This window comes from Pan troglodytes, chromosome 1 (assembly GCF_028858775.2).
Source record: "Pan troglodytes isolate AG18354 chromosome 1, NHGRI_mPanTro3-v2.0_pri, whole genome shotgun sequence".
Classification (NCBI taxonomy): Eukaryota; Metazoa; Chordata; class Mammalia; order Primates; family Hominidae; genus Pan; species Pan troglodytes.
In genome coordinates, this window is record NC_072398.2 from 109,374,428 (window position 1) to 109,388,803 (window position 14,376).

The 14,376-nt window shown below is 39.5% G+C and overlaps 1 protein-coding gene across 34 annotated transcripts in view; it reads left to right on the forward strand.

Moving 5' to 3' along the window:
* LOC107966245 (myomegalin) overlaps nt 1-14,376 on the forward strand; it is a 229,804-nt gene that overhangs the window by 65,921 nt on the left and 149,507 nt on the right. The window lies entirely within an intron of this gene.

Sequence of the window (14,376 nt, forward strand, 5' to 3'; positions counted from 1 at the left end):
TCAACATGGCAGACGGTACAGAAAAGCCACAGAAGGGTGGGAGTCTTTGGCTATAAAATCAAGAGGGGGCCTCCACTGCCCTGTCCTGTTTACACATTTTTCTAATAATGTTGTCTTTAACAAGAAAATATCATCAAAACCAGCTGTAGTGTATGCCTAACTGTACTCTGCAGCTTTCCTTGGCAGTCTGAATCTAACCGCAGTGAGTCAGCCTGTTCAGGTCCCACCCATCCTGGCGAACTTTTCCACTTGAATCTTGAAGTCTTTGGGGAGAAAAAAGAAAAAAAAAAAGTGCTGAAAGCAGAAGGCTTTTTCATTTTGGAGAGTTTCTGGAGCTCTGAGTTATCACAGTCTGGGTAACCTGTGCTAATTTAGGTTAATTGGGGTCCTGTCACTGCCCTCTTTATGTTCCACAATTTTGGTGCTTCTTGAGTGTTTCTCTCTAATTACAGCCTTGGAAAATGAATACTACTAGTGAAGTGCATTTTTATTTTAAAAAAATGCATTCATTCTTCCAAACCACAGTGTCCCAAACATACTGGTTTTGTTTTCACTGGTATCTTAAGACATTCAAAAAGTTACTAGGAGGCAGGGGGTAAATATTAAACTTTCAGCAATCACAAGTGCAGTTTGTTTTCCCTTTTCAATCTCATGTTTAAAAAGGGAAACAGAAGGCTTCCACACACAGGCATTCCACAGACTTTCCATGCAAAGTTTTCATTCCTAAGCAACATTACCAAAGATATGAATCAAATCAATTACTTTTTTTCTTATAGAACTACAGAGTAAAAGGAATGCTTCTGAGTGCTGTAGAATATACAAAGATGGACATGAGATTCCATTCTCAAAGAATGTGCAATCTGATTGGGGCATAAAAAAATTTAAATTATACAAGATTTAATTTAAATAACATCTAAGGCAATATTGAAAGAGATATTTCAAGATGGGAGTACTTGCCAAACTAACGTATGTTTTTAAAACTTAAATATGGCGAGGTGTGGTGATCATGCCTGTAATTGCAGCACTTTGGGAGGCTGAGGTGAGCGAATCACCTGAGGTCAGGAGTTCGAGACTAGCCTGGCTAACATGGTGAAACCCCATCTCCATTAAAAATACAAAAACTAGCTAGGCATGGTGGCACACGCCTGTAATCCCAGTTACTCAGGAGGCTGAGGGAGGAGAAGCGCTTGAACCCAGAGGGCAGAGGTTGCAGTAAGCCGAGATCGAGCCACTGCACTCCAGCCTGGGCGACAAAGAGAGACTCTGTCTCAAATAAATAAATAAATCTTAAATACTGGGATAGAACATTTTTTCTAATTTGTGCACGCGCGTGTGCGTGTGTAAACTTTTCAAAGTTGTAAATATTAGCTTACATTTGGTTATGCAATTAATAAAGAAACTTTATCAAAAAGAATGAAATTACAAAAGTTGGACAACCCTGAACATTCTGAAAGGTATGATTACCAACACAGAAAAGAGAGCAACCACTTTCACAGAGAATGTAGCACTTGAATTAGAATAATTCTTTTTGTAATTTTAAATTATCTCCTTTCTGTCTCCTCATTAAAACTTGTTTTCTTCTCTTCTCCCATTGTTCGAAGAGAAGCCCTATCTTTCTTTCTGTGGACTTTGCAAAGTTTCCATTCTAATGATAGTTTCCATTCCAATACTAAATTTAAAAAATAGCAACAAAGATCATGATACCAATTAATATTTGTAAGTGCTTACAGTGTGCCAAGTTCTGAGAATGCACTTGACCTTATTATCTTATTCAGTTCTCCTAATAGTCTTTTGAGGTTGGTACAACCATTGTCTTTGTTTGTAGAGAGACACTGAAGCTAGGAAAACACTAGTAATTGATGGCAAGTGCTGGAGCTGGGATTTGGACGTAAGTGTACTGGTTCTAGTGCCTAAACTCTTAGCCCCAAATTATTATGCTTATTGATAGCTGACCCCCTTATTCATTTGTTTGTTAATCCACTCATCCATTTATAAGTGCATCGTGTGTGCCAGGCCATGTTCTAGCTGTTAGTTGCACAATGATCAAGAATGAATGTATGAAAATATGTATTTTCGGCCGGGCGTGGCTGCTCACGCCTGTAATTCCAGCACTTTAGGAGGCTGAGGCAGGCGGATCACCTGAGGTCAGGAGTCCGAGACCAGCCTGGCCAACATGGTAAAACCCTGTCTCTCCTAAAAATACGAAAATTAGCCAGGTGTGGTGGTGCACACCTGTAATCCCAGCTACTCAGGAGGCTGAGGCAGGAGAATCGCTTGAACCCAGGAGGCAGAGGTTGCAGTGAGCCAAGATTGCCACTGTACTCCAGCCTGGGTGACAGAGCTAGACTCCGTCTAAAAAAAACAAAAAAAAGAAAATGTATGTTCAAGGATGAGTGTTTATATTTCAGTATTCTCTATACCAATACAATATTAGTACTCAAGGTGAGGATTATTTCAAATGTGGAATATATATACAATAGAACATGATAGAGCAATGTACTGACTTGGGAGGATGTCCATTATAACAAATTTAAGATTAAACAAAACAACGGCAACAACAATTTGACTGAATATTACAAAAAATAAGATCTCATTTTTGAGGGAGAAAAGATGGAAATGTCTGGAAGGATACATACCAAAACATTGATATTGATTATGTCTGGATGATGGAATTAGCCTATTGCCTTCTTTATAACTGAGTATTATATTTATTTTAATTATCTATTCATTGAAAAAATATTCCAGTGCTTTTACTATGTGCAGCATACCTTAAGCATTGCAGATACAATATTGAATAGGCAAACATGGTTCCTGCCTTCATAGAGTCTACAGATTAGCAAATTCCAACAGAATGTAATTATTATTGTAATAGAAGTAAAGAGTGCTATGGAGTATATAACTGGGCACTTACTCAATCTGAAGAGATTGGGGGATTCAGGGAAAGTTTCCTAGAGGAAACTGCATCTAACCAGGGTCCTGAAGAAGGAATAAGAAGTAGCCACTAATAAGGGGGTGGGAGTGTGAGAATGAAGAATGTTCCATGCATAGGAAATAGCTTGAATCAAGATCCCGATGAGAGAAAGAACCATAGTCAGTATTCCTAGAGAATGGGATGTAAGGAATGCAGAGAACTGAAACCAGAGAAAAGAGAGAGGAGTCATCATACAGAGTCTTGCAAGTTATGTAAAGGCTTTTAAATTTTATCTGAGCTCAAGGGAACTGCTGAAAGCTTTTAGACAGAGAGGTGACATGATCAGATTTTCCTCTTAGAAAGATCCTTTTGGCTTCCTTATGGCCTCTGCATAGGAGGAGTAGTCTAGAGGCAGAGAAAACAGTTGCAGTATTCCAGGCAAAGGTTGGTGGAGATGCCAGTATAAAAATTAGAGAAATGGACAGGTGAAAGAAATTTCAGAGGCAGAATTGATAGAGCTAAGCCATTGACTGGATGTAGAACCAGTGAGGCTGAAGAAACCCAAAGATGACTGATCACCAATTCATCTCTTCACTCACATCCTACCCACTGTCACCTTGTCATAAACTTCCAGACTACCTTCACCTCTCTCTTCAATAACGTGAGTTATTTGTTCAAAGTCTGCCTTTTCTGTTAGAACATGAGCTCACTATAGCAGGGACAGTGGTTGTCTTTTCACTTCTAGATACAGTGATTAGCATAATGCCTGGTACATAGTAGGCATGCCCTTTTCTTTTCTTCTTTTTTGTTTGTTTTGAATGAATAAATGATGTCAAGTTTTCTTGCTTGGTCAACTACTAGGTTATGCCCTCCACTGAGAAAGAGAACAACTGGAAGAGGCACATGTAGTACTTTTATGACCATTGAAGCAACAGCAACACAAACAAAAAACAGTAAAGCGATTTCTGTTTTTGGAAGAAAAGTAAAGAAGATTCTTCCTGTTGTTAAGGAACTCCAGATCTACTGGGGAGAGAGTCAAACAGATAATCCCAATATACTGTGAAATGGGCCACAATAAGAGTAGGTCCGCAGTGCTGTGGAAGCATTCAGGAGAAGCCCTTGCCCGGGCATTAGGGCCAGATAGGTTTCTTTTAGTAGGTAATATCTGACTTAGATCCTTATGGGTGAGTTGGGATTAGTTAAGTGAGAGATGGGTGGGAATTAAAGAGAAGTGACATTCTAGGCTAATGCTGCTACCCATGCAAAGTCCTGGAGGCAGCATGAGCCTGGTGAATTCAGAAATAGGAGGCTTTCTGTCATGGATGGAGCAAGGGAGGGTCAATCGGGGTTCATGTTGGCTCTATCTTTTCCCTTATCCCCCTACTTCTGGTCAAGGCATTATTGTTGCAGCCATGGGCATTCTTGGTATCACTGTGGACTCTTGGGTTTTGGTTGTTTTTTTTTTTTTTTTTTTTGAGACATGGTCTTGCTCTGTCATCCAGACTTGAGTGCAGTGGCACAATCTTGGCTCACTGCAGCCTCGACCTCCCAGATTCAAGTGATCCCCCACCTCAGCTTCCTGAGTAGCTGGGACTACAAGAACATACCATCACGCCTGGATAATTTTGACTTTTTAAAACTTTATTTTATTTATTTATTTGAGATGGAGTTTCACTCTTGTTGCGCAGGCTGGAGTGCAATGGCATGATCTCCACTCACCGCAACCTCTGCCTTTCGGGTTCAAGCGATTCTCCTGCCTCAGCCTCCTGAGTAGCTGGGATAACAGGCATGTGCCACCACACTGGCAAACTTTGTATTTTTTGTAGAGACGGAGTTTCTCCATGTTGGTCAGGCTGGTCTCGAACTCCTGACCTCAGGTGATCCACCCACCTTGGCCTCCCTAAGTGCCACTGTGCCTGGCCTGTTTTTTTATTTTTTGTAGAGATGGGGTCTCACTGTGTTGCCCAGGCTGGTTTCAAGCTCCTGGCCTCAAGCAATCCTCCTGCCTTGGCCTCTCAAAGTGTTGGGATTGGCCTCTCAAAGTGTTTGAGCCATCACACCTGGCAACTCTTAGCTCTTGTGGCCAGAGCAGGTCGTAGTCATGCCTTCAAAATTGCCTTCACTCCTAGAAAAAAATGGAGAAAGGATTATTTAAAATCTAGAGAAAAAGGTGAGCCCATAAGTCACTCTCTCTGAATTCCAGAAGCTCAGCAAATAATCTGAGTTGAACCAATTGTGAACAAATACCAAGTCCTGCTGATGTTGATTGGACCAAAGTGATGGAGAATCTAGTTTGGAGTCTGGTAATCCTTGGGAGGCCCCAGCATCACTGCAGCTCAACTGTCATTCCTGCCTTGCAGCTCATTTAACTGCCTCTGGCAGCACTATTTCTGGCTGGGCCATCTATTTTTGGTGGCCAGGGAAGTTGTTATTTGTTTCATTTTGTTTTGATATGGTTTACAGTGCTCTAGTGTGATGATGAAGATAACATCTGGTTATTCCAGGATTGGGGGTGTTGTGGGTGTGTTTCTATGTTGGGGAAGGCAGCAGGAACATCATCTTAACTCCTTTTCTTTATCCACATGATGAGGCTGCCTAAGACGGGGTTTATTAATCAACCTGATGCAATAGCTCTGTCATTAGTGCTCTTGTTATCAGGCAAGAAAAGGCTGTGTACAGGATGGGTATCAGTATGCTTCCGAGTGTTAGGGGAAAAAATGGAATGGTATTATTAATATTTTAGCATTTAAGAGACTCTGGAACTTCAGGAATTATGTTAAAATTTCAGAAACAAGAGTTTTAGAAGGGTGACTTGTTTGTTGATTGTACAATCCAAAAGAAAAAAGCAGGACTTTGTGGAATTCATAGTCAGTTTTCTGAAGCAGGTATCAGTAGTTGGCTTCTGAGACAAGGGCAGAAACACCATGTTGGCATAAAAGAGTTGATGAGTGGAACACCAAGTTGGTTGGCTCTGGTTGACATTTTCCTTGGTAGAATGTGGTGTGTGAAAATTACACATATTTTTCAGAACAGGCCAAATACGTACATTTTATGTCAAAACATAGGTCATACGTTTCTGTTTTATCTGAGGGTTATCACAAAACTTTACCTTTTTGTAAAACTTAATCTGTGAATATTCAGTACTGAGAGCCACTTAGAGCATACTTCGTCTGACCCTTCTTTTAGGGCCCTATAATATAGGTAGGATTGGTATACAGAATATTTAGACATGATTCATTCTAAGCCATTTAGCTTTAACTGAACTGAATCAAATTGGACTTTAACTGAGTCTTTATCATTAAAAAAACTCTTATAAAAGATAAAGGATTGGGTTAGTTACTTCTCTCAGCTTTGGTTTATTTCTTTGTCTTCCTTTAAAAACAAAGCTTTATTCAAATGATTAACACGCTATACAGCTCATCTTCTTAAATCTTACAATTCTATGATTTTAGTATATTCACAGAGCTGTGCAACCATCACCACTGTCTAATTCCAGTACGTGTTTCTCACTCCAATAGGAAACCTCATACTCATTAACACTCACTTCCCAGTTTCCCTCTCCCTGGTTCCTGGAAACCACTAATCTACTTTCTGCCTGGATTTGCCTATTCTGGACATTTCATATAAATGGAATTATACAGTATGTGACCTTTAGTGTCTGGCTTCTTTCACATTATCGTATAATGTTGTCAAGGTCATTTATGTTGTAGCATGTATCAGTACTTCATTCCTTTTTATGGCTGAGTAATATTCTATGATTTGGATATGCTAAATTTTGTTTATCCATTCATCAGTTGAAGGACATTTGAAATACTTCCAATTTTGGCTATTATGAGTAATGCTGCTATGAACATTTGTGTATAAGATTTCGTGTGGCCATATGTTTTCAATTTTCTTGGGTATACAACTAGGAAAGGAATTGCTAGGTCACATGGTAACTCTTTGTTTAACCCTTTGAGAGCCAACTTTAGTTTATTCATCTTGAAAATGAAGAAAACAATTTTTTTTTTTTACATAGATCCAGGTTGTCAGATCATTTACGGTCACCACCAGGAAGATTATTTACAGTGAAGGACACTTTTTGAAAAGGTATAGGGGGCCTGAGGTAGAAGAGGGAATACCCAGTTGCAAGTGAATCCCAGGCTCAGAAGGGTCATACAGTCTCATGATTAAGGCCCTGATGCGTATGCAGTATGGGGTCAAACTGTTGGAGTTATAGTCTGTGCTCCTCCGCTTTCTCAGTGAACAAGTCAGTTAACCTCCTGATATCTCTCTGTCCTAGGCAGTAAAATGGGGATCATCATGTCTTCCTACTTCAAAGGTTGTGGTAAAGATAAACGAAATAATACACATGGAAGTACTTCGTACATTGTCAAAACCAATGTAGATGATTATTGTTGTGAAGATAGTATAATTGTATCTGATTAATTTTATAATACAGGCCCAAGGCATTCAAAACAGCCAGGAATTAAACTTTTTATTTGTATAATTCAGATTTTATGAGAACAGCATAGAGACGCCTAGACACAGAGATGTATTATAAATAAAATATGTGTATGTAAAATAAACCAGCCGTCTCTTCTTCCTGCCCCATCTCTTCTTGTCTATCCCCATCCCCAATCCAAAATAAGTTGGGCTCCTGGTTGTAGTTCCCTGGGTGCTAAAAAGCAGGAAATACTCCCCAGACATTTGTGTACCCTTCCCATAGGGCTGTTTTGAAAATATGACAATTAGCAAAGTTATAGGTTAAATCATCTATTGGGCATCATCCTTGAGTCATTGTTACTGCTTTTGTCTTAGAAATATGGCGTCCTTTACATGCACTTACTGCTTCTGTAGCACAAGGCAGCCGGAGCTCTCAGTCTGAACAGGTATACTCTCATTACCTTTTAGGGCTACAGGAGAGCTAGTGGGCATTCTGAAATTCTTCACAAAGTGATAGTTCTCTCACTGGCCTTTGGTAGGAGCGTTTCTATGAGAAAATGTGTTTCAAGCATAAAATTTCGGGATGGCCAAAGATCTTAAAAGCCCTCTAGAGCTAACTCCTAGCTGATGTGGGAAAACTTTTAACAGTATCCCTGAAAGGTGATTCTTGAGTTTTGGTCAAGCACCTTTTGTGACAGGAAGTTTATTCTGTCTCATGATGTATGTACTCAGTAAAAATTTGATGTATAAACATATGGATAGAGTGTGGCAATATCTTTATTACATCTAACTCTACTAGAGAATTCATCCTTATATCTAATTGATAACTGCCTCCCTGTAATTCCTACTTTCATTCCCTTTAAAATAGTTTTAAAAATTATAAGCTGTTTTACAAACAACAGGAATATACAAAGAATAATTAAACACTTGTCCATGTATTGAATATCTAAATGTTAGAAAACATTATTTTTAGTTTATTTTCCTCAGGTGAAAAAACAAAAGTTACCATTACAGATACAGTTGCAACCTTCTTAGTATCCTGCCCAGATCCCAGTCTTCTGACTGCCTTCCTATACTTAACTATTAAGTAGTTTCCCCAAAATGACCCAATGAGAAAAAAGGAGAGCCGGGATTTGAACATTGGTCTTCGTAGTTCAAAGCTATTGCTCTTTTCACAGTTCCACACTACCCACCCTAGATAAATATGTATAATAGTGATCATATTAATTGTCTATGTGTAAATTGATGTAAAGTGTCAAGGGTTACTTAAAGCACTACTCTTCTGTTTTTCTATTTGCCATATTAACTTATTTTTAAAATATTTTTATTTTCAAGGAAAGTAAAGGTAAGAATTATCCACAGACATCAAATTAGTACAGTTAAAATTGTGGAAGTTTGATTATATTTGAAAAGAATGTGTCCATTAAGAAGATTAATCATTTTTTCTTAGTGAAGCTTTATTTTTAGGAGAAAGATCGGTAAAAAATTAATATGTTTTCAAGTACATCCATTATATGAGCTAGCTGGGGGGTCTGAATATGATTAAGCAAATGTCAAGCTGGGTTTTTTTTAAAGGCAGACTTGACAGTTGGTTGTGTTAATGGCGCATGACAGGCAACAGCTGGGTGGTAATCCTCCTCCTACTGTTGGCATTGATTGAGTCTTTATTTACGTCGTATTTCTAGTCTGGACTAGAACGTTATTCCAGGGGTGGAATGAAGAAATTAAGGAAAAAGAAGGGGAGAGCCATTAAGGTTTGGAAGAAACATTCTGAGACCAGAGTAAAGATGTTATATGTACTAGGAGAAAAAGGAAGAACAAAGATAGAAGCACTTCCCCTTGCTCAAGAATCTGCAGTGTTTTATTTCCTAAGCAATGCAGAGGTTATCAACATACAGGCCTGTTTGCCATGAGCTAGTAGGTTGCCGTGTGCATCTCAGGTATGTGTGTTTTTGTTTGTTAAAGCTTTTTTTTTCTTTTCCAAGTTTCCACATGCAGCGCTGATGTTTGTTAAAGCTGCAAGAAAACAAATAAGTAAAACGAAACCTAAGCAATACACAAAGAAAATAATCTTCCCAGTCAGCAGTTCCTGGCCCTCCCCACCCCCACTGCCCTACTCCCCACCTCCACTTCCGTTCCCCTCACTCTTATCCAGATTGAGAGCCAGGATCCTGGAGGGGCAAACTCCAGGCTTCTCACCCTGGCTTTCAAGATCTCCTTGAGACGGCTTTTTATTTCCCCTCATCTCTGTGGCCTATTTCAGGACAGTATGTGCCCTTTGCTTTGGCCTGGTGGGCATACTGCCCTTTCACTTATGTTCTACCTGCCTGGACTGCCTTGTGTTCTCCCCACTGCCTATTCAAGCTCAACTCATCCTTTGAGACAAGCTAAAGTGCCAATTCTCTGTGGTACCTTCTCTGGCCACCTCTCCTTCCTAATTTTTATACTTTTTACTTTTTTTTTTTTTTTGAGACGGAGTCTTGCTCTGTCACCCAGTGCAGTAGCATGATCTCCACTCACTGCAACCTCTACTTTCCAGGTTCAAGCAATCATCATGCCTCAGCCACCTGAGTAGCTGGGACTACAGGCACATGCCACCATGCCTGGCTAATTTTTGTATTTTTAGTAGAGACGGAGTTTCACCATGTTGACCAGGCTGGTCTTGAACTCCTGACCTCATGCGATCTGCTCACCTGAGCCTCCCAAAGTGCTGGGATTACAGGCATAAGCCACTGCGCCTGGCCCAGTTTTTACTATTTGTACAGTTCATATTGTCCTTTATAATTTGTCATATACGATTCCATATTTGTTCAGAACTGTTGTAGAAAGTCCAGATTCTGCATGGTGTATTAAAATGAGTCTGTTAGAATAATTTATTTTACTTATAATCTTTTTATAAGGAGGAATGCTATTAGGTATGCTTTTTATCCTAAAACATCTACATAATCTTGTGTATCGATTAAGTTGTATTAATCCAATGAGAAATAAATCAGCAGGTTAATTACTCATCCATTCTTTAATTCAACAAATATTTATTGAGCACCAGCTATGTATCAGGCACCGTTCTGGGCACTGGTGACACAGCAGTGAACAAACCAAGAAAACATCCCACTTTTCTCAGGAAGTTTACATGCTGGTGGGGAGAGACAGACAAGAAACAAAATAAATAAGAAAATGTATTTTAGAAGGTGATAGTGCTACGGAATAAAAAACAATGAAGGGGGATTCGGAGAGCTGGGATGAGGCACGGGGTGCCTAAAGAGTATTCACTTCACCAAGAAGGTGACATTCAATCAAAGATGAAGAAGGTGAGGAGAGAATCGTGCACCTCCCTAGAGAAAGAGCAGCCAGGCAGAAGAGTCAACAAGTTCAAAGGCCTCGGAAAAGAAAGCTTCTCTTGCTTCCTGTTTTTGAGAAATAACAAAGAGAAACAGTGAGGCTACAGCAGAGAACAGAGGGAGAGTGGTAGGAAGAAGTAGAGGAGGTAATAGGAGAGGCAAGAAGAGGGTGTAGGGCCTCAGGCCTTGCAGTCTGGTGAAGGGACATCACCTTTCACTCTAAGTTAGATGGGAAGCCAGGGGGCTCTCCAGCAGAGGAGTAATCCGACGTATTTTGAAAGGGTCACTGTGGCTGCTGTGCTGAGAATAGACTACAAGGGAACAAGAGTGGGAGCAGGAACACCAGTTAAGGGGCTATTCAGATCATGTAAGGAAAAGATGGCAGTACTGTGGGTCAGGGTGGTAGAAATACCAGTGGCAGTAGTGGTAGTATAATATATATATAAAATATATATATAGTAGTATAATAGTATATATAATATGGTATAATATATATTATATACATAATACAACAGCTACAACATATATACTACCATATATGTTATTAATATATATACTATAATGTATAATATACATAGTAAGATTTACAGACAGATGATATGTAGGAGAGAGAATGAATCAAGAATGATTCAAAGGTTTGGGCTCAAAAATCTGAAAATATTGAGTTGTTACAAATTGAAAAAAGGTGTAGTGAGGGAGGAGCATGTTTACTGGGAAAGATCAGGAGTTCAGTTTTAGATATCACAAGTATGTGATGTCTAAATTCAAGCAGAGATTTCTACTAGACAGTCAGATATCAATTGGAGTTCAGGGAAAAGATCACGGTGGGCATGTAAACTTAGAAATGTAAGTGAACAAAAAGTCATTTTTCTACGTATTCTAGAATAAGTGTTCTACCAAATATAGTTTATTTGGGACTATTAAAACAAACTTTTTTCATATTATTGGAAATCTATGAGAATAATATAGGTGAGCCAGCCCATATATAACAAAGCAAAACGTACAATGTTTATGGAATATTTTCCTGTTCATTGATTCCACAAATATTTAGGGAGTGCTTCCTGAGTACTATGCAACAAGAATACAAGGACACAAAATATGCCTTGTCAGCTGTCAAAACACTCTAGCCAGGTTGAGGTCATCGTAAACAGACTGTGACAGCACAATGGGATGAATGCTGTTGGAGAGGTCTCAGGTTGTTATGGAAGCTGTAGGAGTTTATGAAGACATATTAGTTAGTCATTGACTTTTTCCTTGGGCAGCTTCAGACTAGTTGGAAAGATCAAACACACAAAAAGTCGCGTAACTCTAAAAGATGTAAATAACCCTTCAAGATAACAAAAGCCACATCATAAGGCAGCATATGAACACTTGTTGAATGTTAATATCTGCCTTAGAGTTCAAAAGAGGAAGAAGTCTTTCCAGGCTAGGGTAACAGGAAAGGCTTTGCTTGGGTGGAATTTGGGAACACTCAAGTTGAATGATCTAAGCCAAGAGTTGAATATGTACGGCTAGATCTTGGGTGAGAAGACTCGGTTGGAGATTTGGGAATTGTTTCGAAGGTGAAAGTATAGCCCTAAAAGTGGATAAAACCTCCGTGGATAAAAATGTGAAGAAAAAAAAGTAGAAGGCTAAGGACTTACCATGATTTAAATACCCTCTTTCAGGAGCTGGCAAAAAACACAGAAAAGGAGCCAGAGAGATAGAAGAACAAGATATCATGGAGGAAATAAGCATAAATGTCCAACAGAAATCTAGGATGCATAAGAATACCCTGGATTCATACACAGTTTTACTTCCTGTAAAACTTTTATGAAATTATTTTACCTGATAAAGGAATCTAAGTAGACAGCCACAGCATGATTAAACACTTATCTAGACTCTGGCAGCCTGGCTCCCCTTGAGCAAAATGGAGGTGATATTAACTGGGTTATCACCTTGAAGAGCTTAGACCAGGAAAGGGCCTTAAAAATAACTAATTTTGGCCAGACGCGGTGGCTCATGCCTGTAATCCCAGCACTTTGGGAGGCCAAGGTGGGCGGATCTCAAGGTCAGGAGATCGAGACCATCCTGGCTAACACTGTGAAACCCTGTCTCTACTAAAACTATGAAAAATTAGCCGGGCACGGTGGCGGGCACCTGTAGTCCCAGCTACTCAGGAGGCTGAAGCAGGAGAATGGCTTGAACCCGGGAGGCAGAGGCTGCAGTGAGCTGAGATTGCACCACTGCACTCCAGCCTAGGCAACAGAGCAAGACTCTGTCTCAAAAAAAAAAAAAAATCACCAATTTTTAAAGCCATTTCATTTTTTAAGTGAGGACAGTTAGGCCTCTAGAGAAATGGTCTATAACATAGCTATTTAGTAAGAGAACTGGGAATGGAAAACGTATTTTGAGTTGTTTTAACTTAGACTTTTTTCTTCACTGTCTCTAACTAAGCCTAGTTGGCATTCTCTTATTCTAAGAATTCGGATTTAGTGAAAATAGTTAAATGGATTTTAAATGTGTAGTTTTTTTTTTTCCAAATGGTAAATATTTGGGCTTGCCTATTTTGCCTATTTATAATCTAAATCTATTTGGGAGAATGCTTCACTCTAATTATGCCCTCCTGAGGCCACTTTATCCACTCAAACATTTTTTATTTTTCAAGGCAAAGTGCAAATTCAACTCCTAATGAAGCTTTCTCTGATCACCCCAGTAAGAACTGACTACTCTTTCTTACGGGCTCCCCCAGAGTCAACGTTTTTTAAACTCAGGCTGAAACTTATTAGTGGGTCATGAAATCCATCGGGTGGGTCACTGGCAGAAAAAGAAATAGGAAATATCAGAGGACATCACACATAGTGATGGTGACAATTACTTTTTGAAACATTTACTTCAGTTAAGAGTGTATGCATATGTACTAGATGGCAATGTAACACATAAAAGTTGAAAAACACAGGTTTGGAGGATCATAATGTAAAACACATATCTTAACATATCATGGCCAGCTGTATGGCCATGTAGCTCTTTGAGGGTTGGGACATTCTTGATCTATATATCCCTCATGCCCAATATCCTACCTGGTGAGTACTCAGGAGTTGTTGACTGGAATGATTATGAAGGTTTGAGAAGGAATTGGAAGAATGAAAAGCAGGTAGGTTGGAGAGGAAATGAGGGCTTGAATTAAGTGTAAATTTTGTAGTTTCCTTTATCTTGAATGTTAATATATATTTTTTTCAACCTAATATTATTGCCACAAAGAACCCATGTTTGTTATCTGTGCTGTGGGGTTGTCTCCCATCACCTTCAATGTAATGTGGTATAAATAATACTTCCTGCTAATGTTGCAGCTGTCACTCAAGGATCTTAAATTACTTTAGGAGCAAGATCTGGTGATGAGTGCCCGGCTCCACTTGGCAGGTGCCAGAGTTAAGAACCAGTGACTGCCTGAAATCTCTGGGCTCCAGGATGACGGCTCCCTCTCTGTCATCCTCCCACACTCTCTTCTGCCCATCCCTTCTTCCATGGAGGGAGGATCCCTTGACCCTGCCTCTTTCTGAGCTTTGTAACTGGTAAATAGAGTCTGCAAAGATTCCGCTGAGCTAGAAGATTTGCTGTTTCTTTGCGGGTAGCTATGGTGTGTTTCGGGGGAAGGCTCATGGCAATAAAGGCTATTAGTTGAACTGCCTCAGAGCTCAAAAAGCTTGGGACTGAAAACTGCAA